Source organism: Amblyomma mixtum, chromosome 8 (assembly GCF_055824585.1).
Source record: "Amblyomma mixtum isolate Tamu chromosome 8, ASM5582458v1, whole genome shotgun sequence".
Lineage (NCBI taxonomy): Eukaryota > Metazoa > Arthropoda > Arachnida > Ixodida > Ixodidae > Amblyomma > Amblyomma mixtum.
This window is the reverse complement of record NC_143019.1, coordinates 106,694,370-106,719,052: the sequence shown is the minus strand read 5'-3', so window position 1 is coordinate 106,719,052 and position 24,683 is coordinate 106,694,370. Positions and strand designations below refer to the sequence as shown.

The window sequence follows — 24,683 nt, the reverse complement described above, 5'->3', positions numbered from 1 at the left end:
GTTTCAATAATTATGTCGGCCGTCATGACGGCGGTTCGAATAACGAAGGAAGAAGCCAAAGCAGACACCATCTGCACGAACGCGCAGCAAAACATCATCGTGGTCAGCACCCCGGACGAGAGGCGTGCCACGCTGTACTCTAAGGTCAAAACCCTAAACGTAGGAGAGAAGGCATACGAAGTCAGCGCCTACCGAACGGCGCCGGACGGCACGGTCAAGGGAGTCATCCGAGGCATTGCCGTACACGACACCCCGGAAGAGATAACCGAAAACATCGTGAACCCATGCAACCCCCTAGCGGTGGAGGCGCACAGAATCGGCAATACAACCACAGTGATAGTACTCTTCGCTGGACAAAAAGTACCGAACTACGTGCTGCTACGTCTGAAATTTTTGTACCTTATCTTGCATAACATGATTAAAGTAAATCCTGATACCTACATTTCTTTCAATACTTGCAGAGAAACCCGTCATAAGCATCAATTCACACTCCAAGAATATTTTTGTGCCAATAATACCTAGAGTTTTTCGTTTTTCCCGCGAGCTGTGCGTGAGTGGAATTCTTTACATCAGAGTGTGGTCTCGCAGTCTTCAATTGACAAATTTGTTGAACTTGCTAGCATTTCTGTACTGTCATCAACGCGGATGTGATGTCATCACTTATGTGTCTTCCTTTTGCTTTTTATGTATAAATGTAAATCTGTGATAACGTCAGTGCATGAATGACGGTATCCTAAGTGTTTTTTTTTATGTGCTTGCCTCTTTTTTGTTGCAGTGTCTTTGCATACTCTTGTGTACAAACGCGTGTATGGTTCTATGAGCAAATGTATACGGGCACTTAATCCACTCCTGTAAAAATCCCTAAAAGGATTGACAGTATCTCCAAATAAATAAAAAAAAAGATAGACCCCAATGACTTTGTCAGTATGCAGATGTGGATCGATGCCCTGGAAGAAAGCCCAGATTCAGGATTGCTATAAGCTGATAAAGAGTTGCTCTCACAAAAAGACGTCAAGAACATTAACATGGACCTTATAACTTGTACCCAGAGGGAAATGTAGCTCCGCTATGGCGGCAAGGCTGTCTGCGTTGACTCAACCCACGGCACAAACTCTCACGGGCTACAACTTACGACTGTGCTTGTAATTGCAGCTGACCGGACAGGCATTCCTTCCGCCTATCTTACAAGTACAAGTACAAAACTGGAAATGAGGAGCAGATATTTGAGCAGGAGCAGATAAATGAGGAGCAGATATGAGGAGAAGGCCACGCTTATTTTTCAGGTGAAAGGCTGTAGCCTATCGCAGCTCTTGAGCGCGAGCATAAACATGTCTACGACTAGACATTCAGACCGTCCACCACGTCAATACGTGAGTGCCCAACGCGGCGATAACTCCACGAGGTTGAGTAATGAACCTTACTCCTTCAGGGGAGTGCGCGGAGGTGATCGCGGTCGAGGCGACCGCCTGCGCACGAGGCGGGGTGGTCCTACCCAAAAGCGAGGGAGCGGTCAAAAGACCACGCCGACGCCAGCCTCAACGTCGCGCGGCTCCCCGGCCGACGAAGGCCCTCCTCAGGCTAAGTTCCTTTCAACGGTCGGCACCGCACAAAAGAACGACCGTTTGTGGGGAGAAGCGTACTTTGTCGATGCTGGGCACGAGTTGAAGCCATCTCCTCAGCGCCATACCTTCACTCCTGGCGCGGATGGACTTAGCAACCTGGTGGATGAGGTTTACTCTAGCCTCACCGCCAAAGCGCCCACTTTTGGAAGAGTAGTGCCCAACTCCTGTCCGGACTCTCCGCTGTGTTACCGCTGCTTCTCTTTGTCACCGAAAATTGTTGTCCATTGCCTGCTGACCATGTCTGTTCCTCCGATTAAATTGGTTATGAATTTCGGATGGAGCAAGTCTTCCCCTGCACCGGCTGCGGCCTAGCGTCGGCCTACCACAAGTACGGCCACCGGTGGCGACGGGCCCGGCCGCTAGGCCTAACCCGACGACGAGTACGACCAAGATGGCGTCCGACATGGAAGTGGCCACGTCGATGGGAGACAACATAACGTCAGCGCCGAGCATCGGCAGTCTCGGCGGGCGTATGTCCATTGAAGTTCCCGGAGAGGACATTACACCGGAAGAAGCCGAAGGCTGGTCGGCCTCCGGCAAGCGCATCAAGCAGATCATGACCGGCAAGGAAAACGGTGAGTCCGCCGCCACTACTCGCCAGTCTAGACCCAAGACTAGGGCCAGTTTTGCTAAGAGAGTTGCAGCCTCGGTAACGAAAGCGGCGATGATGCCGATAGACATGCCGAAGGAAGACACCAAGATAGTCATTAGACCACGGGGAGGTCTCAACGTAGCGAGAACTGAGGTTTCAATAATTATGTCGGCCGTCATGACGGCGGTTCGAATAACGAAGGAAGAAGCCAAAGCAGACACCATCTGCACGAACGCGCAGCAAAACATCATCGTGGTCAGCACCCTGGACGAGAGGCGTGCCACGCTGTACTCTAAGGTCAAAACCCTAAACGTAGGAGAGAAGGCATACGAAGTCAGCGCCTACCGAACGGCGCCGGACGGCACGGTCAAGGGAGTCATCCGAGGCATTGCCGTACACGACACCCCGGAAGAGATAACCGAAAACATCGTGAACCCATGCAACCCCCTAGCGGTGGAGGCGCACAGAATCGGCAATACAACCACAGTGATAGTACTCTTCGCTAGACAAAAAGTACCGAACTACGTCAAGTATGGCTCGATATTAGTCAGGTGCGGGCTTTACCGCAAGCGCTTTGACATGTGCAGGCAATGCGGCAGGATCGGCCATAGAAGAGACGTATGCCCGAATCCCAATGCAAAGTATGCTTCGGCTGCGGAATCGTGAACCCCAGCGAGGATCACAAACGCGAATGCAAGCCCAAGTGCAAGCTCTGCGGGGGACAGCATCCAACGGGCGAGAGGGAATGCAAAAACAAGTACAAGATGCCGTATGTGGTCAAAAAACGGCAATGGGAACGCAAGATGGAAGCCATGCAGCAACAACTGGATCCGAAAAGCTTTCCGCCGCTGCGAGCGCCGTCTGCTGAGAGACCCCGCGGGGATTCGAGGCAGCGCGACAGCAGCCGCAAGAGGGACAACAGCAAGGGAGGCAGGGGAGGCAGGAGCGCCAGCCGTCACAGACCGTCGCAGTCGGGGGAAAGAGTCACCTGGGCCGAAGCAGTCAAGGCTAACATGGCAGAGAAGAGACAACCACCGGCGCAAAACGCCACGAAGAAGTTCCAAGAAGAGAATGGAATGGTAATAAAAGCCCTAAGAGACGAGAACGAGAAGCTAAAGCAGAGAATCGCCGAGCAGGACGCAACCATCAAGGAAATCAACGCGAAGCTAACGACATTAATTGCGATGCAGCAACAGCAGCAGCTGCTGCCGAAGCCCGCACAAGAGAGGGAACAAGAAGAGATAACCGAGGACGAACTAGAGGTCGAGGTGGACCCGAGAGCCACGAAAACGGCGGGACCGGCTCCCAAGAGGAGAGCCATAGAGGTCGCCAAGGAACGAAAGACAATGGAGAGAAGCGAAAAACAGGACGTCAGACTCGACCGTCTCGAGGCGACCAGCAAGGAAACCAACGAACGACTTACTGCGCTCGCGCAAACGGTTCAGCAGATGACAACGAATATACAGAGCACGATCCAGAACATGATGGCGCAAATGCAAGCACAGCTGCAGACGCAGATACAGGCACAAATACAATGTATGGAAGCACAGATCACCGCCAAACTGCAGCAATCATGGACGGGACAGCAAGTACAGCAGCATCCACACCCCCAGTGAGAGACCTCTTGGTCTGGCACTGGAACTGCAACGGCTTTACCGGCAAGAGAGCAGTGCTGCAGCAACACTTGCAGCAACTAACGAGGAAACCAGACGTCATAATGATTCAAGAAACACACAGCGAAGAGACGCCGAAACTACCGGGCTACCGGTCGCACGACAGCCCGCCGAGCAAAAGGGACACGTCCAAGGGCAAGGGCAGAGGGGTCTGCACCTTCGTTAGGAGAGGGATCACCTTCGTGGAACACGAAATGATCGGCAGAAGCGCCATCGAACACTGCACGGTGGAAGTAATCACGGGAAAGAAGAGGAGGGAGAGCACTTTCCTGGTGAACGTCTACAGCAACCCGTCCCACGGACAACAGAAATTCAAGGCACTGTTCCACAAGGCAGCTTCAGTCGCGGGAAGCAATACGCTCGTAGTGTGCGGAGACTTTAACGCACCGAGCCAAGACTGGGGCTACCACAGAACGACGGTCAAGGGGAGAGAGCTGATGCAAGACGCCACCGACGTCGGACTGAACCTAATCACGGATCCGGCCTTTCCCACCAGGATCGGCACATCTGTTACGAGAGACACAACTCCGGACCTTACCTTCATCAAAACTGAAGGAGGATCAAGAGAAGCGAAATGGAGAAACACGGGCCAAGAGCTGGGCAGCGATCACTACATCGTAGAGGTCGTCATACTGCTCGAAGGCCAAGGCAACACCGGCATAAGAAAGCATCGCATTACGGACTGGGACGCCTTTCGAAAGGCGCTACCCGCGGTGCAAGAGGACATTACGGACATCGAGCAATGGGCGGCCAACGTCGTTGAGACGACGGAAGGAGCCACCAAAGAGCTAGAGACGGACGAACGGATAGACAAGATGGACAGTCGGCTGGCCCACCTGATAGAAGCCAAGCAGTCCATAAAGGCGAGGTGGCAGAAGCGACGAACCAACCGAAGTCTAAGGAAGAAGATCGCCGAGCTCAACAGGCAGATCGAGGTCCACTGCAGGGTGCTATGCACCCAACAGTGGAACGAGGCCTGCAACGAAGCCGACGGACAGATGCACAAGGGCAAGACGTGGAACATGCTGCGGCACCTCCTCGACGAAACCAAGACCAAGGGCCACCAACACAACAACCTGGCCAGGATCCTACACAAGGCAATCTGCGAACACGGGGAGGACGAGGTCAAGCGGCGCTTGGACGCCAAGTACCTGCCGACCACCCCCACGGAAAGACACCCGGATTACCAAGGCAAGGAGAACGAGACGCTAGATCGCGACATCCAGACCTGGGAAGTAAGAGTTGCCCTGCAGGAACTCAATGGAAGGTCTGCCGCGGGTCCCGATCGAGTGACCAACAGAGCGCTCAAGAACCTCAACGAAGCGGCCATCGAAACGCTCACGAACTTCTACAACAAGTGCTGGCAAGAAGGAAGGCTACCCAAGCAATGGAAAGCAGCCAAGACGATCCTCATCCCCAAGCCTGGCAGGCCGCCCAACATAGAGAACCTCAGGCCGATCTCACTCACTTCGTGCGTGGGAAAGGTCCTCGAGCACGTTCTCATGAACAGGTGGCAGCGTTACCTGGAAGAATCGGAGCTTTACCCAAACTCCATCATCGGGTTTCGGAACAAACTCGGGACGCAAGACGCCATGATCTTACTGAAGAACGAGATCATCGAAGATACGACGGGCACCAAGGACAACAGAGCCGTACTCGGGCTGGACTTGCAGAGCGCCTTTGATAAAGTGAGGCACTCGGCAATCCTGGCCCAAGTATCCAGGCTAAACATGGGCAGGAGGACATACCAGTACATCAAAGACTTCCTGACGGAACGAACCACCGAAATCTGTGCGGGAGACCTACAGCTCGAAGAGAAGAAGCTGGGCAGCGTCGGAACTCCGCAGGGGTCGGTGATCTCCCCGCTACTCTTCAACCTCGTGATGATCGGGGTGGCCACCCGGCTAGAAAGAGTAGCGGGAGTCCGGCACACCATCTACGCCGACGACGTGACGCTATGGGTACCGGGAGGAAGCGACGGACACATCGAGACAACGCTACAAGAAGCGGTCAACGCCATCGAGGAGCAGCTGGACGGGTCTGGACTCGTTTGCTCCCCGGCCAAGTCAGAACTGCTGGTGATTCCCCCGAAAGGATCGTGCAGGAAGAGAAAGAATATGGAAGTCAAGTACGAGCGTCCCAAGATCACGGTCAAGACGGCGGGAGGACAGGTAATACCGGAGGTCGAGAAGATTCGGGTACTCGGGCTGCTCGTCCAGCGAAACAGAGTCAGCGGTGAAACGGTCAACAAGCTCGCGGGCAAGGCGGCTGCGGCAATGAGACTCATCGAGAGGGTGTCCAACAGAAAAGCGGGGATGAAGGAGGAGAGCCTGACTAGGCTCGTTCAATCCTTCGCAGTTAGCCACATAACGTACGTGGCCGCCTTCCACAACTGGAGGCCGAGTGAACGTAACAAGATAGACGCCACCATACGCAAGGCGTATAAGGCGGCACTCGGTCTCCTCGGGGGCACGAGCACCGAAAAATTCATGGCGCTGGGAGTCCACAACACGCTGGACGAAATAGCCGAAGCACAGAGAACGGCGCAACTCGAGCGTCTCTCCGAAACGAGAACCGGAAGACAGATACTGCGGGACCTTGGCCTCGAACCGAGGGAAGGCAAGCAGCAGAAAGACGTACCTATACCAGATAGCATCAACAGAAAGCTCAGGGTCTTCCCGATCCCGAAGAACGTGAACCCCGAGCACAACAGGGAGCGGAGGTTGGCGAGGGCCAGGGCTCTCGTGGACCTCCACGCCAGAGAAGAAGGCGCCACCTACGTGGACGCGGCAGAGTATCAAGGGAGCACCGATGCATACGCGGCGGTGGTTGTCGGGGCATCGACGGGTGCAACGAAGACCGCGGTGAGCGTCCGGACTCGAGAAGCGCACCGGGCGGAGGAGGTGGCCATCGCCTTGGCCGTTTCCGACCCCGGATGTACTACAGTGTTGTGTGACTCTAGAACGGCAGTGAAGAACTACGCCAAGGGTAGGGTATGTAGTGAGGCCGCGCGCATACTGCGCAAGGCCGAAGACATCGGACGCAACAGTCCTGTGGTGATCAAGTGGTTTCCGGCCCACATGGGCAGTGACGTGTCGGAACGCGGAAACGTGAACCACAACGAGACGGCCAACTCGGCCGCGCGAGGACTAACCAACCGCGCGGCTGAAAGCACGGCCGACTCGGAGTCCTGGTCGCGACGCAGTGCCAAGGACAAGATGACCACCTTCAACGAAATAGTGAAATGGTACAGACTGAACAGACAGACTATGCCGCCACCTCACCCGGGGCTTACCCGGAAGGAGGCAGTGTTATATAGACAGTTACAGACAGGGTCCCTGCTCACCCCGGTGCTAGCTAAGCACGTGTGTCCGAGTGTGTACGCGAGCGACATATGCAGACTGTGCGCGAAGGAGAGAGCCACCGCGGCTCACATCCTTTGGGACTGTAGCGTAAATCCGCGCGAAGCCAGCGAGAAGACGACGATCCCGCCGCAGCTAGAGGCTGCAACGAGGAGCTGCGATCAAAAGACACAACTCAAGGCCGTCCAGCAGGTCTCGGCAGCTCTCGAGAGGCAGCGACCGAGCGAAACCGAGGAGAGGGGGGCGGCACCCCCAGAAAGGGGGCGGCGGCCCTCTCGAACCCGCGGAAGTAGCGAGGGACGTAAGAAGACCTCAAGGAGCACAACGCACGAGATTGACGTAGTGGCCGCGTCGCGGTAAAAGCTTGTCCTCCCTGCTTGGAGGGAGCCTAACCGACTCTGCAGGCTTTCTAAATAAAAGTTGTTCTCTCTCTCTCTCACTCCTGTCTGGGCTACTACAGAGCAGCAGCAAGCTACGCTCGCATGCTATACATCCATCATGAGAACAAGAACCATCTGACCTATGACGAAAAGGTCTTTGTGCAGCGCATGATGGAGATGATGCTACCACTGCCAGAACCCATATCCGACTTCGTTTCTGGATTTGGGAACGTAAGGCTCCCAGACGGAACCTTACTTGAATTTGAGCTTCCGCCCCGAACCTACAAGTTTGTGAAACCCACATACGGTTGGTTCGGCAAATTCACAGCGGACACACAGCGGCAAATTCACAGCGGACAGTGATCTCGTGTAGGTGCGCAATGATAAATTCGGGGAGTTCCGAGAGCCAAACAAAAACAGCTGCATACGCGCGCAGTAGACTGCTTTGCATTCCCCCATGATTTTAATCAGTTATATTTTGCCGCCCGGATGTATAAACATTAAAGCAAGCAGTGGGTGACATTTTTTTAGTGGACGCAATCTCAGAGGCTGAACTCATAGCCGAACTGGTCGCCTTTCAGCAGAAACGAAATGCTGAAAGGCTTTAGTATTTCACGGTGTGTGTTTTGAAGACTATAAGCGTCCTAAACTAATATGTTCTTCCCGAATGCATTTTATTAGTGTATAAGCATGTTTTGGGATGACGAACGATCAATTGCCAATTAAGACCGGTTGAATTTTACTCTTATTGGTGGAACAGAAGATAGCGCGCGAACCGCGTGATAACACTTGCCATGACAATCAGGATGAAGTGAGGAGGGATAGACTTATGAGATGAGATTTACAAACTCTCGCGAGATTTTCTGGCTATTTCATTTACGAGACGTTCCGGTCAGGTGATCAAAAAGAAAACCGAACGCGCTTTAGGTTTTGAATTTTACCCCATGAGAAAAATATAGCTATAAAATAAAAGCTATGTTTTTGGTGCTTAAGGGCCCAAGGGGAGTCAGGCTGTGAGAGACACCGAAGCAGAGGGCTCCGGATAATTTCAACCACCTGAATTTCTTCAACGAGCAATAATACTACAAAATACATGGCTGTCATGCTTGCCGCCTAAATAGAAATGCGGCCGCCGAGGTTAGGAGCAAACAGTCGTTCCCCGGCTCAGTAATCAAGCGCCTTGACCACTAAACCACCGCGGCGTGGAAATAAGGAAATAGATAAGTCAATGAACAAAGCTTAGTTTTTTTCTCAGCGCGTACCATGGCCCATAGCTCATCCATGTCGCTGCTCCAATGCCGCAGTTGTGTACTTAACTCTGCAATAGTGAGTAAATAGTCGGACACCAGCCGTTTCTGTATGGACCCAAGCCTGACTCAGGTCCGCAGCTTTAAGCCCGAGCCCGGCCTGGGCCCGCAACTTCAGGCCCGGGCCCGGCCCAGGCCCGGCAAAACAAACCATGTACCGGCCCGAGCACGTGCAGTGCACTTGTATGCCGTGTGTTCTCTGAGCTATGAAGGAAAAGAAAGTGGACCGCGACCTGCTGCCAACGGTTATACAAACAGCTATGGAGCTTGTAGGCTCCGACAGCAGTGACGAAGAGGAACTTACTGCAGTGGCAGTGACGAGGAACTGCATGCCTCGTCACTGCGAAGAAGCCGTAGGGCGATATTATGACTTTGAGTTCAACCGTTTGTTTCGCCTGTCTCGTAGCACCTTTGAAACTGTTGCAAGTTCTTTCGAAGTGTCGCAGTTTTTTCCAGACTCTACAGGAGGTCGTCCTCAAGTGAGTGCCGAAAAGACTTGTCTTATCTCTCTAGGCTACCTCGGGCACCAGAAAAGCATGTATTCGCTGGCCGACCGATTTAAAGTGGCAGTCTCGGCAGTAAGTGCTTGCGTTGATAGAGTGCTGGACTTTTTGAACAGCATTAGTGCATCCGTGATCGCCTGGCCTGACCAGCGTCAGCAGGAGCGCATCAAGGCTGCCTTCTTGGCGGAAACTGGCGGCAAGGGACCACGCAACACAATCGGCTGCGCGGACGGCTGCCATGTCGAGATCAACAGGCCCGCAGAGTCGCCGCAATCATACCACAACCGTAAAAAGTGGCCGCCGATAATACTGCAGGGCATGTGCGACGATCGCAATAGGTTCATTAATGTGTTCATTGGGTTTCCAGGGTCGGCCCATGATGCTAAGGTATTTCAAGAAAGTCCTCTGTTTGAAGACTGTCCTCAGAAATGCAGTAATGGATACTTGCTTGGTGACTCGGCATATCCGCTACTACGTTGGCTTCTGGCTCCATACTGGGACAATGGGCGAAGCTTTCCTTCGTGGAAGAATAAGTTCAATAAGGTGCACTCGCAGCAAAAGGTCGTAATGGAAAATTCATTTGGACTGCTTAAGCAATGTTTTAGAAGGCTGTACATTATGGACGCCACAAGCGGCATCCATCCGCAAGAGGCATCAACGAGGCCTCATCGTAATGGCGGCATGTGTGCCGCACAACATGTGCAACGAAGAGAGGGACTTCTTTTAAGACCTAGAGCACCTACCCCAGCAAGAAGAGGTCGAAAATGATGAAGACGGTGACCTCATCTTTGACAGTGCTGGCAAGTGCGAAAGCATGCGAAATGCTATTGCTCAAACGCAGTGACGACGCTCACACCGCTCGCACGATGGAACGGTAGAAAATCGACAAGTCTGCGAAACAATGGAGTCATGTGATCATGCACAAATAAAAGACCGAATTAGATTCCCATAAAAGCAAAACTATAAAAACTTTCGATAAGAATTATAAGCATTGTTTTGAAACCTACTCAAAAAATATTTCAGCTGGACAAACAACACAAACAAATGTAGCTAGGGGAAGGGAATTAGGGATTTCTAAGAACAGGTGGGTGAAGTCAGACCTGGGAAACACTCTGATGGGTTGAACTGCACAAAGAAAAAAGAAGGCTGCTCCTTCGCAGGTCTTAGGCTCTTCGCGCTCAGAACAGTTCTTTTAGCCTCTTTAGTTCTTTCGTTCCTCCACACTCGAGAAGGAGCCATTCTGCAGCTTTCCACGTGGAAATTAGCCCTCCTGGCACGTTCAGTGTTAGGTTGTGGTGGAGCACGTGCACGCGTGTGTGCGCGTGCTTGTGGTGCTGTTGTGGCATTTCGTTCCACCGTGATGGCGACACATGCTAAGTGGGCTAAGTAAGCGGCCAAAGACTTGGTCCAAAAGGTGGAAATTCTGAAGGCGCTAAGCAAGGAGTCTCCCGTGAAAAGGTGATGCGCCGGTTTGACGTAAAGTGAAGCACCCTGGGAACTTGTGTGAAAAATGAGGCACAAATCTTAGAAGCTTTCCAAAACGAAAAGTTTCATTCAACTCGCAAGCGTATGCGACCCACAGCCCACCCTCAATTGAAACATGCGTTGTTGCGGTGGATTGGGACCGCAAGGGACGAGCGGCTCCCACTAAGTGGGCCATTAATCTGCACGCAAGCAGAAAGCTACGCCCTCCGCATGGACATTGATTCCTTCAAAGCACCGGAAGGCTGGCTTGCGTGGTTTAAGGAAAGACATGTACTGATATTCAAAAGTGTGCGGGGAGAGAGGTGCGGTTGACGAAGAAGTCAGGGACTGGCAGAACATCCAACTTCAGGAACACATCGCAGCCTACAACCCAAACGATGAGTTCAATGCGGACGGGACAGCACTATTTTATAAAGTGCTGCTGGATAAGATGATTACCTTCAAGGAGGACCCTTGTAACAGAAGGAAAAGGAGCAAGCAGCGTGTGACCGTGCTTCAGCGGCCAACATGACACGCACAGAGCGCCTTCCTCTTCTTGTCATCGGGAAGGCTTAACCTAGATGTTTTTATAATATCAACCACTTCCAGTCAACTAGCGCTTAAATAGGAAGGCATGGATGACTTCTGAAATATTTCATTCCTGGCTACAAGAGCTGGACCGTCGATTTAGGGCCAAGAAACGTAAGGCGCTCCTAGTGGTGGACAACTGCTCCGCACAATGCAGCGTTTCTGATCTGCAGGTGATCAGACTGGTATTTCTACCGTCGAACACGACCACTGCGCTATAGCCGACGCATCAAGGCATCATCCAGTACGTGAAGAAAAATACCGGAAGCAAGTTTTGGAGCATACGCTGCTCTGCCTAGAGTGACAACAACCCTACAATGTACCACTCCTGAGCGCAATCCACATTTTGGCACACGCGTGGTCTAACATGCCGGCAGCAGTAGTGGCCAACTGCTTCAGGCAGAGTGGATTTGTGTAACCGAAGCTGCCTGAAAGCCCGGAGGTCGCAGCGCCTGACAAGGATGAAGACAATAGGGCACTCATTGCCCTGCTTCCCACTAAAGTACAGCTTACCGACTATTTTGGCATTGATGACGGCGTTACTGTAGCCGGTTAGTTGACTGACGCAGAAATTATCACCAATGCCCTTAGTGCGACTGACGAGGCGTCCGGCACAGCGTACCACTAAAGAAGCTCCGGATGCCCTTGCTGTTTTGGGAGGAATTTCACCTCGATGCTTCGCATAATACGCTTAGCCATAACACAATTGGCCACATGACCAACACTCAAAAAGAGAATGCAGCTCAAATAGAGCAAGAAAGCTATGCACATTACGGCACGAACTCACATGACCTCCACCTTACAACAGTGCTGGTAACCGCTGACGAGTGGTCAGGAATTACTTGTGCCTACCTCCACTCCAACAGCAGAAAAGAAGAATGGTAAAAAAGCTATGTGCATAGACTCAACTCATGGAACGAACTCACATGACCTCCAACTTACAACAGTGCTGGTAACCGCTGACGAGTGGTCAGGTTTAGTGTCTACTAGATGCAACTTACAGAACCAACAAACTTAAGATGCCACTTTTTCTTTTGCTAGTACAAGATGGTTGTGGAGACAGCCAGGTGGTCGTATATGCTTTTGTTGCTTCTGAACAGTGTCACCATGTCTCCAAAATGTTGGAGCTTTTCATCAAGGAAAACCCGTGTTCCGAAAAGACATGTAATAATCACAGACAATGATTTTTCAGAAATCAGTGCAATTCAGAGCACTTTTCCTAGTGTGCCAATCGGTACAAATGTACCAATTTCATGTTGTAAAGGCATTCAGAACGGCAGACAGCCAATTTGCAAGGTCTGTCGAAGAACGAGAACTTATGATGGAGGTATTCAAACAAATGTTGCACGCACCAACAGTAAACAAGTATGATGAAGCAAGACGCGAGTTTGAAAGGTCTGCCAGTAAAGAACCTGTGCAATACATCAAGAAGAACTGGAACTCTATGAAGAAAAGAACATGTGGGCCCGTTACATCTGTGACCAAGAGTTTACCTGTGAAGCAAACACAACTAACCGAGTAGAGAATGGTTTCATAAAAACAGCCCTCTCATCGTCTACAAAGCTTCACGATACCTTTAGCCGATTACTGAATTTAGCAACCATAATGCAACAAAAAAGCAGACCGCTCAGTAACCCTGCTCAAAACTTGCCAGTTTTAGAACCACATGAAAGTAGTTGAAGAACTGTGTTCAAAAATGTTGACACCATATGCTTGCTTAGTGATCAGGAAACAGCTAATCAAAGCTGAAGATAGTGACGCGGAAGTGAAACAGACGTCTGAAAAACAGTATGCTGTGGCTTCTACAACCGGTGATAGCTGGCATCACATATCACTAGAATAACAAGTACGTGACTGTACTTTCTTTTCCAAGATGGGCCTACTATGTCGCCATTTCTTGGCCGTTTGCGTAAAGCTTGATGTTGAGCCAGACCTACAACAGGCAGTTCGAAAGCGCTGGTTTTAAATGGTATCAGAGTGACTTCGTGTCATCAAAAGAGCAAGCCAACAATTAAGAAAATGGAGGGGACATTCGAGCTCCGCCTTGAGGGTATGACGCGATAGCGTAATGGGAAACACGCGGAACTCAAGTTGCAGGCGTAGTTCGTCGACATATCGTTCTCGACAAACCCGATGACACGAACACCAGCGTAACGAAAGGGCAGCCTAACCGTGCCTAACGAAAGATGGCAAGCCGCAAGCTTCATGGTGAACACTCCTTGGATGTGACTTGCGTTTGCTGGTCAATGCGTGATTCCTGCATCCCCACACGGCCCCACTGCGCCCGAACGAGACGAGCGGGAAGTGCTGCCGTTGCGCGCTATCTGTTGGGGCAATGGCGTACATTGCGAGGAGGACGAGGAGAGAATGGTTTTAGTGGCCGCCGCCCGATGGCGCTATGTGTGCGCCAAGTGAAGAGGAAAAGTAGCGGAAACATACCTTGCTACTCACTTAACTGTGACTTCTGTAATTTACATGCTCACAATTACTAATATACACCACGGTACATGTCTCTAAAGCACCCTTCTAAGACAACACCGCATTCACTAGACGTGCCTTTGTTCATTCCAAACCATCAAGCTGGCATGGCGGAGTGGTTAGCATGCTCGTCTCTCACTCCAGAGGCCCTGGTTCGATTCCCCAACTGGACCAATTTCCTATTCGGGTTTTTTTCTTAATGCTCCTGGAATTTTTCGCTCCCGGCCAACGCCTACGACGACACCGGCTTTTCTGCGACACAGGGCCCTTAACGCTATCCCATTAAAATACCATGGGGCCACAGAGTATCTTGAAATCCTCTCAATGCCTGGACCAAGCTTTGAAAAAATGAATCGAAATCAGCGGTACAATTTTGCAATGCAGACACTAAAGGCCATTGCTGACACTTTGGCTGACTGCAAGATGGAAACCTTTGCAAGGCAATTAGGATTCTTGAAGACAAACACAGCATGGCTGAAGGGAAGCGAGGCAGAAAAAAACGTACGGTTCTATGGATTCCGATGGCAGCAGTGAAGATGAGGGAGCACCCAAAAGCGATCATAGTACATTAGAAAAAACAGTCACAAAGGAAGTGGCGGAAAAAGTGACTAAAGAAGGATGTGCCATTAAACTTCCCATTGTCAAAGCCAAAGGGCGTCCCACCAAGCGCCTGGTTTCTCTCTTCGTCGGCATACAAGCATGTGCCAGAAGCTACCTGCCGCATACGAGGAGCAAGTCCTTGTCTTCCATAGGCACTTCCTCAAACTTCGCGACTCACGACGATACTTGCTCAGCCAGATCAGCAATGCTGATCAAACCCCGGTATACTTCGATATGACGAACAACATGACGGTGAACACGAAGGGAGCCAGGTTCGCAACAATCTACACATGCAAACTCGCGCCGGCAGACTACACCCTGCTCCTGAGCCTACGCACTGGCTCTGGATGGTCCGCCGACTGTCTCCACCGCTACTGTGATCTACCGTCATCTGTGTGCCCGTAGTGCAGTAGTGCAGCAGTGCCGACCGAATCAATGGCCCATATTTTGTGTGCGTGCCCTGCGCTCTCACAGGAGCGCTCACGGATGCAACAGGGATACAGAGACCTCGGCCTGCCGTGCGCCACCCTGGACGACCCCCTATTCCCTCCACGCTCTGGTGGGAGCCAGATCAAAGCGCTACGCCACCTGCTGACCTTTATTGGAGCGTGTAACCTGCGCTCCCGCCTGTGAAGTGCAACGACATTCCACGGACCCATCGCGCGCCCCGCTTTCCAGCATTCTGCAGGCCCGCCCTTCCCCCCCCCTCACTGGCTGCTCCGCGCGCTTGCTCCGTGAGGTCCGCGCGTCTCTCGGGCCAATCCCGGTGCGACCGGTTCACTCTCCCCCGCGATATGGTGGCATCAACCATTCTCTGTTTTGCGTTTGGTGTGGAGCTCGGTACCACCGCAGCTCCTAATTTCCCACCCCTTTTCCTCTAGTCCTCTAGTTTTCTATCTTTTCCCCACCACGGGGCTCACTAGTACGTCTATAACTTAAATTAGACAACCAAACCGTCTTAACGAGACGATGGAGGGTGCCCCATCAGGCCTCCGAAGCTTACGCCGCCGCTCTGGCAGCGTCGGCTGCTCGCGTATGCTCAACCAGCTATACGCTGACGCAGCCAAAATCATCGAGCTGCAACATCAGGCTCGACATCTTGTCAGCGCTGGCCAACGCCCGCTCACCCCCAACACCCCTGCGGGCATGTCGGAACCATCACACGACAGCCCCCGGACCTCAACGCCAACGCCATCCACAGTCATCACCATCCCTGTGGAGGCTGGAGAAGAGAGCTCCATTCTTCTGCTACAAGAAGGAGCAGAGACTGCCTGTCAAGGCATCTCCACACCCCATGGCTGCAACCCTGGCCACACAGCATCGTTGCTGGAGAAAGACTTGGACAGCTCCTTCGTGCTGCCTAAAATCGCGCCCCCAGCAGCGAGCATCAACAGCGCGTCCCCTGAGGAGCACCGGGGGTCGCAAATGCCGGCGCCACCGCGACGGCAACGCAACCATACCGGTTCCTCTGCCCCCGCAGCCCCGGCGGAGAAGCAGCGGGAGCAAGCCTTGTCACCTGCTCTCCCCCCAGCTAAGGCCGCCCGGAAGGCAGTCCGCAGCTCTGCCGCGAACAAGAAAACTACAAAGAAAACCAAGAAAACCAAGCGCGGAACGCTCAAGCTTAAAAAACTTACGAAGCGCAGCTAATGACGCCACGAAGAGTGAGCAATGTCTTCGGTTAAACGCCGTGCGGGAGGACAGCGGAACGGTACGCGTCTGTAGCAGACGACGCACTTCCTTGGCACAAACTTCGACAGTAGCGCCGCGGTGGCGGGCCGCATGCTCCCTGTTGGCGCGGCGAGGAGATGCGGAACTGAAAAGGATCTATAAACGATGGCCGCACCCACCACCCAGCTCACCGCGACGCAACCCATTGTGGATGCCTTCACGTCCGCCGATTATGGTACGCCCACACTAGCGACAAAAACGCGCGCGGGCAAGTCCACAGTCGCGTTTTGCGGCACGCGGCAACGGCGCGTGGAGTCACGCGCTGTCTCGTTCCATTCGATACTTCTCGTGACAACGCGCTCTCTGTTCGGCCGATTTCGTTCCATCGGAAGCGTCTGTTTTCTTGCGCCACTGCCGACCACACTCAGGCATGTCGGATACGGACGAGGAGCTACTCGTGACTGTGAACACTGTAATACTTATTTGTGCTTTACTTGTGCGACGCCGACGTGCCAGAAAGCGGATGAGAAGGTTTTGGGTGCGCCCTATATGACGGTACAGGGACACTGAGGGCCAGGCGCATACTCTGCTTCCCTGCTTGCGCGCGAGAGGCGAAGGATACTTCAGAGAGTAAGTGGGATCGATAACTACTTCTTCGATTAAGTGCGTGCCACCTGCAGATCGTAGAGTTTCACAAATGATTGCGCCGTTTCTTGTAGCTACCTGCGAATGCCGCCGAGTGTCTTCGACACTTTGCTCGGTCTCGTGCGGCCCCTGATAGAGCGGCAGGTGACACCGTTCCGGGATCCCATTTCTGCTCACGATCGACTAGCGATGACGATACGGTAAGATTTATTTCAACCCTATTTCTCTCGGTAATGCAGGAATACCGAATGTATATGCTACACTTGTACTGACACCTAAATGGAATCGTATTTACGCACGGGAAGCTTAGCGCACAGCCCATGGTTTCAGTGCGAGATCAACGCACCGAAATACCTCTGTCCCGTGCATTGGTGCACCATGCTCAAGAACCGTAGGCGACCAAACCCCCCCCCCCTCTGCTTCTGCACGCACGCACACGCTTACTTATGGCGTGCCACATTGTCAGTTCATTCTTCTCGCACGTCAAGCCCGAGTTTATCTTCATTCGGCATTTTCGGTTGTGCAAAAATGAGCAGGCTAGTCAGCAATTATTTGCTTAACTGTTTATGTTATTATTGAAATTATATTTGCATTGTTAGTGTGGAATACCCAAATAATATATTGTAGAGAACAGTGTTGAATGTTAATTTCAAAATAGAGGTTTATATGAATTTTTTACAGGTTCCTTGCGAACGGAGACACCTTCAGGAGCTTATAGTACAATTTTCTAACAGGGAGGTAAACGGCATGTGAAATTGTCAGACAAACAACTTCCGTACTTTGGGACGTTCTTCAGTCAACGTATTTAAGGTTTCCAGCAACTTCCCAGGAGTGGCTAAAGGTAAGCAGAGAATCTGTAATTCATGTTGTCTGAAATCTGAGTAAACAAGGTATAGCAGTGCTTTCTAAGGATACCATGTAATAGTTCAATATGACATCGTTCTGTACCACGAGTTTGGATGATATGGGTGATAGGGTTGCCTTTGCTATTTCCAGATCGCTGCAGACATGGAAGAATTTTGGCACTTTCCCAATTGCATAGGAAGCATCGACGGTAAACATGTGCACATCCAATGCCCAGACAACTCAGGATCGATGAATTTAAATTATAAGAAAACATTCAGTGTGGTCCTCCTAGCTGCGTGTGATGTACATTACAAGTAAGTCAATTCTTTCAATGCTTGGAACTTTACTGTGTTGATTTCCTCAGCTTGCACTCAAGAGGTCTCATGTCACCACAGCAAGCTCAACTGTCAGTGTGCTCTAATTTGCAACAGAAGCCTTTGCAACTTTGTCTTTATTATAAACTTAGAATAACAAATTCAGTACCCAATTCCGTAGACAACTGCAAAATAAATAGAGAATGTACAGGGGTGCATTCTTTATTGTACTAATGTGTGTCTACTTCTAGGTTCACCTATGTAGACATTGGCCATTACGGCGGTGAAGGTGACAGCGGGATCTTTCAGCGATCATCTGTTGGAAGTGCTGGAAAAGGGTTTGCTGGGCATTCCTCAGCCTAGGAGCATTGGCTCAATAGGTCCGATTCCATACCACATGGTTGGCGATGAAGCTTTTCCGCTGAAGCCATTCATGATGAGGCCCTATCCAAGACGAGGTCAGTTGGAAGTTATTTCCACTTGATATGTCTGCCTTTAACACACTCTTTATGCTGCTTTTCAAGTAAAGTATGGTGTTCTGATCCTTTTATAATGTTCAATAAAGCTACATTGAACTCTACATGTAAATTGCAACCCTTTCAGTTGACATAAATCAGTGAGATATAAGTCTGCACGATAGATAACACTGGTTTAGCCACTTATCACATATAGTAAAATGAATTGCTTGAGGTGTACAGTTTTCCTTTTTCTCAGAGCTGCAGAAGTTCAGGAATGACCCAGCTCAGCGGCAAGAGTACCTGAAAAGGGCAACATTCAACTATCGCTTGAGCCGAGCAAGACGGTTGATTGAAAATGCCTTTGGAATCATGTCAAGCAGATGGAGAATTTTGCGGCGACCATTTCGGGCATCGGAGGAAACGACACAAAATATTGTTCAGTCATGTGTTGTACTGCACAACTTCCGAGTTTATTATTTCTACGTAAAAATGACATGTATGAATGTGTTCTAGGATGAAAACTCCGTATTTAACGAAGAAATACAGAAATACGTCCGGCCGTGCGCCGCACGAATGCGCCTCGCGCACGGCGCGTAGGCACTTGCCTCTTCAATGTATCGAACAATACAGCACCATTCTTGAACATGATAAGAGAGCGGCCGGATTCAGAAATTAATTCCGCGACTGGACTTGATCAACATAAGATCAAGAACCGTATGTAATGAACATGCCCGAGAGGGTCATTTCGTTTCCTTCGGCGCGTCAGCCGTTCACGTGAGCCACAGCAAAGCTATGTCGCATTTTCTGAATACGGTAGCAAATGCACCCATGCACTAGCGAGCATACATTTACCCAGGGAGCAGATATTCCAATATATGCACCAGATCAGGTCCCTGGGCGAGCGGGAACAGAGTGAACCACATCTTACTTTTCGGCGTAGTACGGAGTTTGCCGCAGGAAACTGTCAAGCAGATGGTAATATGTCCAATTGCTTTTCGGTTTCCCGTCTCTGCCAGGAGCACCACTCTTGTATGCCTTCCTCTTCTCGAGCGCTACTTTCAGCCAGCGGTCGCGGAAATTTTTGAACTTCCTCGCTGCCTGCTCGCCTGCATGGTATACAAACACAATGACAAGCTCACACATCTTCCCGAAACATTAAGAAAATTTCACCAATTACTCACATGTCATCCCAAATTGCTGCCCAATAATGTGCCAGCGGTTTGCGCGCAGGTCTTTGTCTTTAAAATCGATGTGCGATTTATCGTATAGGCAGGGATAATCGCGTACAGTTTCTAAAAACGCTTCCATCGTCGTCAAACGTCTCGGTGGCAGTGTGGGAAGGCTTAACAAAAACAGCCCCCTTGACTGGAAATGGCCTCTGAGATTTTACGGCTTGCGTGACAGATTTACGGCGTGCGGGTCACGGAGCCCATACATTATGATTCTTAGCATATGCCACAGGTGGCGCCACAACAGCGCGGCTCGCTCACTTCTGATTGGAGGTCGTTTGCGGCTGCCGCGAAAAATGGGTCTCGCACCCATTCCCGCGTTTGCCGCGCGTTGCTGCCGCTTTTCGTGAATCTTGCCTCGCGCGCGTTTTTGTCGCTAGTGTGGATGTACCATAACGCGGCCGCCGCGCGCGGGTCGCCGCCGGTCAACCATCCACCCGCGCTCCCAACTCCCTCAGCGCCCGAGAGATGGTGCCACCGCTGCACCAAGCAGCAGCCAACCGCAAGCGGCGCAGCCTCCCAGGCCAACCAATCGAAAGCGGCGCTTGGCCTATCGCCCGCTCGAAGATGCTCTCGCTCCGAGCGCGTCGTCTGCTAGCGCCGGCGGCCCATCCACCAAGCCGGGAACGAGTGCGCGCTTCTCGGCGCTGCTCGCCCCACCAGCACAAAAGACATCGTCCACCGTACTATACTTCCCGGCAGACAGACAGGGCAATTTCCTGTCTGCCTCAAGAGACGCGATCGCTGCCCAGCTCTCCAAGCTCCCCGGAGTCACGGCGGTCCGTGTGAATCAGAGACGCAATGTCTGCGCCGTTGACACCCACCCAGCCACTGACCTCGCGCCGCTCCTCGCTCTCACATCGATTCAGGGCATACGGGTCAGGCCCAAAGAGCTGGGCATCAAAACATCTACCGGCCTCGTTTTCGGTGTCGACAAGGGCCTCTCTGAGGAAGATGTTAGCACTCCCATAACTTACACGCTGTCATGCCTGGAAACCCCCCCCCCCCGATTCCAATTCTGCATGCCGCTAACTTTCTTAGTGTCCCTTGACAATCCACGATGCTGCGCCTTACGGCAGCGGAGTCCTAAGGAGAAGCATCTTCAAGCAACAGGCCTGGACCTGTCGCAAGAGGCGAGACAGCGAGGCGCCAATTTCCTTCTCCCCCGGACGCCACCGCGCGCAGCAAAATTTGAAGCGGTTGGCCCGCGCGGTCGCTGGTTGGTCCTTTCGGACTGCCGCCGAGTGCTGCCTTTGGATTGGCCAGTTCTGAGGGGCCACCGTTCCTCAGGCTATATAAGCCCCACCGCTGCAGCTTGGGAAGGGAGATGACCGAGAGGCGCCAACGATACGAGACGCGTCTGCAAGGCCCTCCCAACTCTGCAGATCCGCCGAACCTCCCACGTATCAATAATCCAGTTATTTCATTCTTGTATCCTTAAGTCTTAAAATAAACCAGTTTTCTTTATTCGAAAAGAATCCGGCCACTTCTTGCTAACAAAGACATAGAGGCTGGCATCGAGAGCCGCCTCCCCGTCCTCGGCTGCTGGCGAAACCGGGACAACCTGGTTATTCGCTTCGCCGGTCTCTGCCCCCCGCCAGTGATCGCGCTCTTAAAGCTTCGGCACCATGTCCATCCCCGCCTCCCACGCCCGCTACAGTGCACGCAGTGCGGTATGCTCGGCCACGCCACTGCTGCCTGCACAGAACAGCCCCGTTGCCTTCGCTGCGGAGCCGCACCTCGCCCATCCGAGTGCGATTCTCCCAAGCCACGCTGCGTCAACTGCGGCGGCATGCACGCGGCCAGTGAGCCTCGCTGTCCACGCTGGCAGCACGAGCGACGCGTTGCGGTCACCATGGCCACCTCGGACAGGCACACCACTCGCCTCGAGGCCAGACGCCTCGTCCGAGAGCGCATGCAACCCGCAACAGAGTCCTCACCTGTTCCCAAAACACCAGCACATCCCAGCGCGCACGCTGCACACAACTTCGCCGCGCATCCTAGCACCCAGAGCGGCACCCCATCTGCCCTCAACAGCGTGCCCTCAGTGCAGTGATCATACCGCGATGTGGTTACCAGTCTAGCCCCAACCGCAACGGCCACGGCACCCCCGTGTGATCCCCGTGACATCATCGCTGCCCTCTCGGCAGCCGTTCAGGCGCTCATCGAGGAGCTGCCTCCCACGTCTCCAGCACGCAAGTTGTGTGCAGCAGCTCTGGTCGCGCAACGCGCCCTCACTAATCATGGCTAGCTCAGCTGCGTTTCGGCCGCGTGTGTTACAGTGGAATTGTAACTCGCTGCGCCGCCGATCAGCTGAGCTGGCAGCACACCTGCCGCTGCACCCTTTCGACGTCCTGGCACTGCAGGAGACCTACTGCCGCGCAGAGGACGTCTCGCTCCCTGGCTACGTTGGCTACAGCAGTGCTTCGGAGTGCGGTGCAGTGGCCTGTATTGATTCCCCGTGCCGCAACCCCTCCCACCCCGTTGGCAAGCCACGAGTGGCTGTGTACGTGCGCGCCGAACTCCCACATGTGGTGCACGATGTCGCGGACCTCGCCGGCGGTTCTACAGAGTGTGCCGCAGTGACAGTGCGCATTCGGGGCACCGACACCTCGGTGGCGAGTGTTTACATTCGCCCTGGCATGCAGTGCGATCCCACTGTCCTCACGCGCCTTACCCAGCGGCTCACCAGAGACTGCATTCTGTGCGGTGACGTGAACGCCCACCACACTGCATGGGGCTCGCGACGATGCGATCGGCGCGGCAAGGACATGTACAACGCAGCGCTCACCACGGGCCTCGTCCTCATAAACCGCGGCGATCCCACATACCTAAATGCCCCAGGAGTCCCTACAGCAATTGACATTGCGTTTGTTTCGCCAGCCTGCTTGCGAGACTATGTGTGGCAGTGCGCGCCAGACACTCATGGGTCGGACCATTACCCCATCGCAGTGCTGCCAGTCATCACGCGCCCACGCACGCGCTCCTACGTGGTGACCAGGTGGGAACTATTTCACGAAAGGTGCGCCGCCATCCCACCCGATGCGGATTTCCTCCACGCAGTGGTTCAGTGCGCGAGGGAGGCCTCAACTGTATGCACAGTCCCTGTCGGCACTCCCGTGCCTGACATCAAACTTTTGAACCTTCGCGCCGCGCGCCAGCAAGCGCAAAGGCGCATGTTACGCACTCGACGGCCGTCTGACAAGACGGTCTACAACCGCATAGACGCCGTGTGCCGTCGACACGCTCGCCGCCGCCGCCTAAAGAGCTGCGCAGCACTATGCTACACCTTCAATGATCCGCGCTACCAGCCGCGAGCCTGGCGCATCGTCCAGGGAATGCTGCAGCCCAAGCTGCCGAGACACCCCGTTCTCGCCGCAGCCATCCACCTGGGCATCAGCACCGAGGAGCTGACTGAGCGCCTGGCACTTCAATTCATCCCCGAAGCGCCAGCGGCACTACCGGCGCTGCCTCCTCCCCCCGCGCTCCGCGTCTCGCAGCGAGTTGAAGTGCAGATTCACTCACTTTGCGAGGACCCCCTTACCATCGGGGAACTGCAAACTGCACTCACGACGCGCAAACTAAGCAGCGCACCCAGAGAGGATGGCATCACATACCAAATGCTCCGAAACCTCGATGCCCCGCAGCGCCGAGCTCTCCTCGCGGCGTTCAACGAGGTCTGGACGAGCGCCGCCCTCCCTGAGACCTGGCAAACCGCGGTTGTCGTGCCCATCCTCAAACGGGGCAAACAGAGGAAGCTGCTCACCTCCTACCGGCCCATCTCCCTCACCTGGGCCGCTGGTAAACAATGGAGGTCATGGCCCTGCGCAGGCTTGAATGGATTGTAACCGCCCGCGGCGCGCTCTCGCCACTGCAGAGTGGTTTTCGCCGCCAACGCTGCACAGCCGACTGCATCTCTGACGTCGTCGCCACACTTGAACAGGCCCGTGCCTGCGGAGAGGCGGGCTTTCTAGTCCTCCTCGACGTCAAGAGCGCCTTCGATTCAGTGCCACACTGGGCCATCGACGCTCTCGCAGCCATCGGCATCAAAGGAAGGCTCTACGCATACCGCATACCTCCGCTCCTTCCTCGAGAGCCGCCGCATGTGTGTGCGAGTGAACAATTCCACCAGCTCTCAGCACCTCCTCCCATGTGGCGTGCCTCAGGGCAGTGTGCTTAGCCCCTTCCTGTTCAACGTCGTGCTCTCTCAGCTACCGGACTGCATTCCACCACACGCGCGCGAAAGAGCATCCGCATCGCAATGTACGCGGACATCGCCGTCTTCGCGCGTTCATCAACCCGCCACGGGCGCGCAGCTCGAATGAAAGTCCAGGCTGCCCTGAACGCAATTGCGAGCCATCTAAAGGGCATAGGCCTCACTCTCTCTCCCGGGAAAAGCGAGGCGCTCATGGTGCACCCAAACGATGCGGTGGCGCAAAATCGAACAGCCTCGCTCACCTTGAATGGCACCCCGATCCTGTGGCGTAAGAGCGTGCGCTATCTGGGCCTGCTCATCGATTCGCGCCTCACCTGGGGACCCGCGCTCAAAGCGGTCCGCAGCCAGGCAGCCCTCGTCGCCTGCATCGCGCAGTGCTTCCTTGCACAAGGCAGTGGCTGCCCTCCTGCGTTCTGCCTGCGCATATACGATGCGGTCGCCACTGTCAGGACCCTCTACGCCCTCCCACTCGTTGGCCTGTCGCCAGCGCAGTGGAACCAAATCGACAAGGTGCACCGCAATGCACTGCGTCAGTTTTATGGACTCCCCGAAACTCGCCAGTCGCAGCGACCTACGCCGAATCAGCCACATGGACCGTATCATTGCGCGCCCAACTGACTGCTCTCAACCATGTGGAGCGCATGCAGTGCTCGGGCACCTGTGCGGGCTTATTGTCGCACCTCAGAGCGCAGTCCCGCACGCGAATGGGGAGGGCTATCAAACAGCTTCATCAGCTGC

General features: G+C 53.4%; 1 long non-coding RNA gene and 1 pseudogene across 2 annotated transcripts in view; one reads left to right on the top strand and one right to left on the bottom strand.

Moving 5' to 3' along the window:
• LOC149333818 (uncharacterized) overlaps positions 1-24,683 on the bottom strand; it is a 148,477-nt gene that overhangs the window by 109,683 nt on the left and 14,111 nt on the right. The gene's annotated exons all lie outside the window — the stretch shown is intronic.
• Positions 12,831-15,202, top strand: LOC149333819 (uncharacterized; annotated as a pseudogene).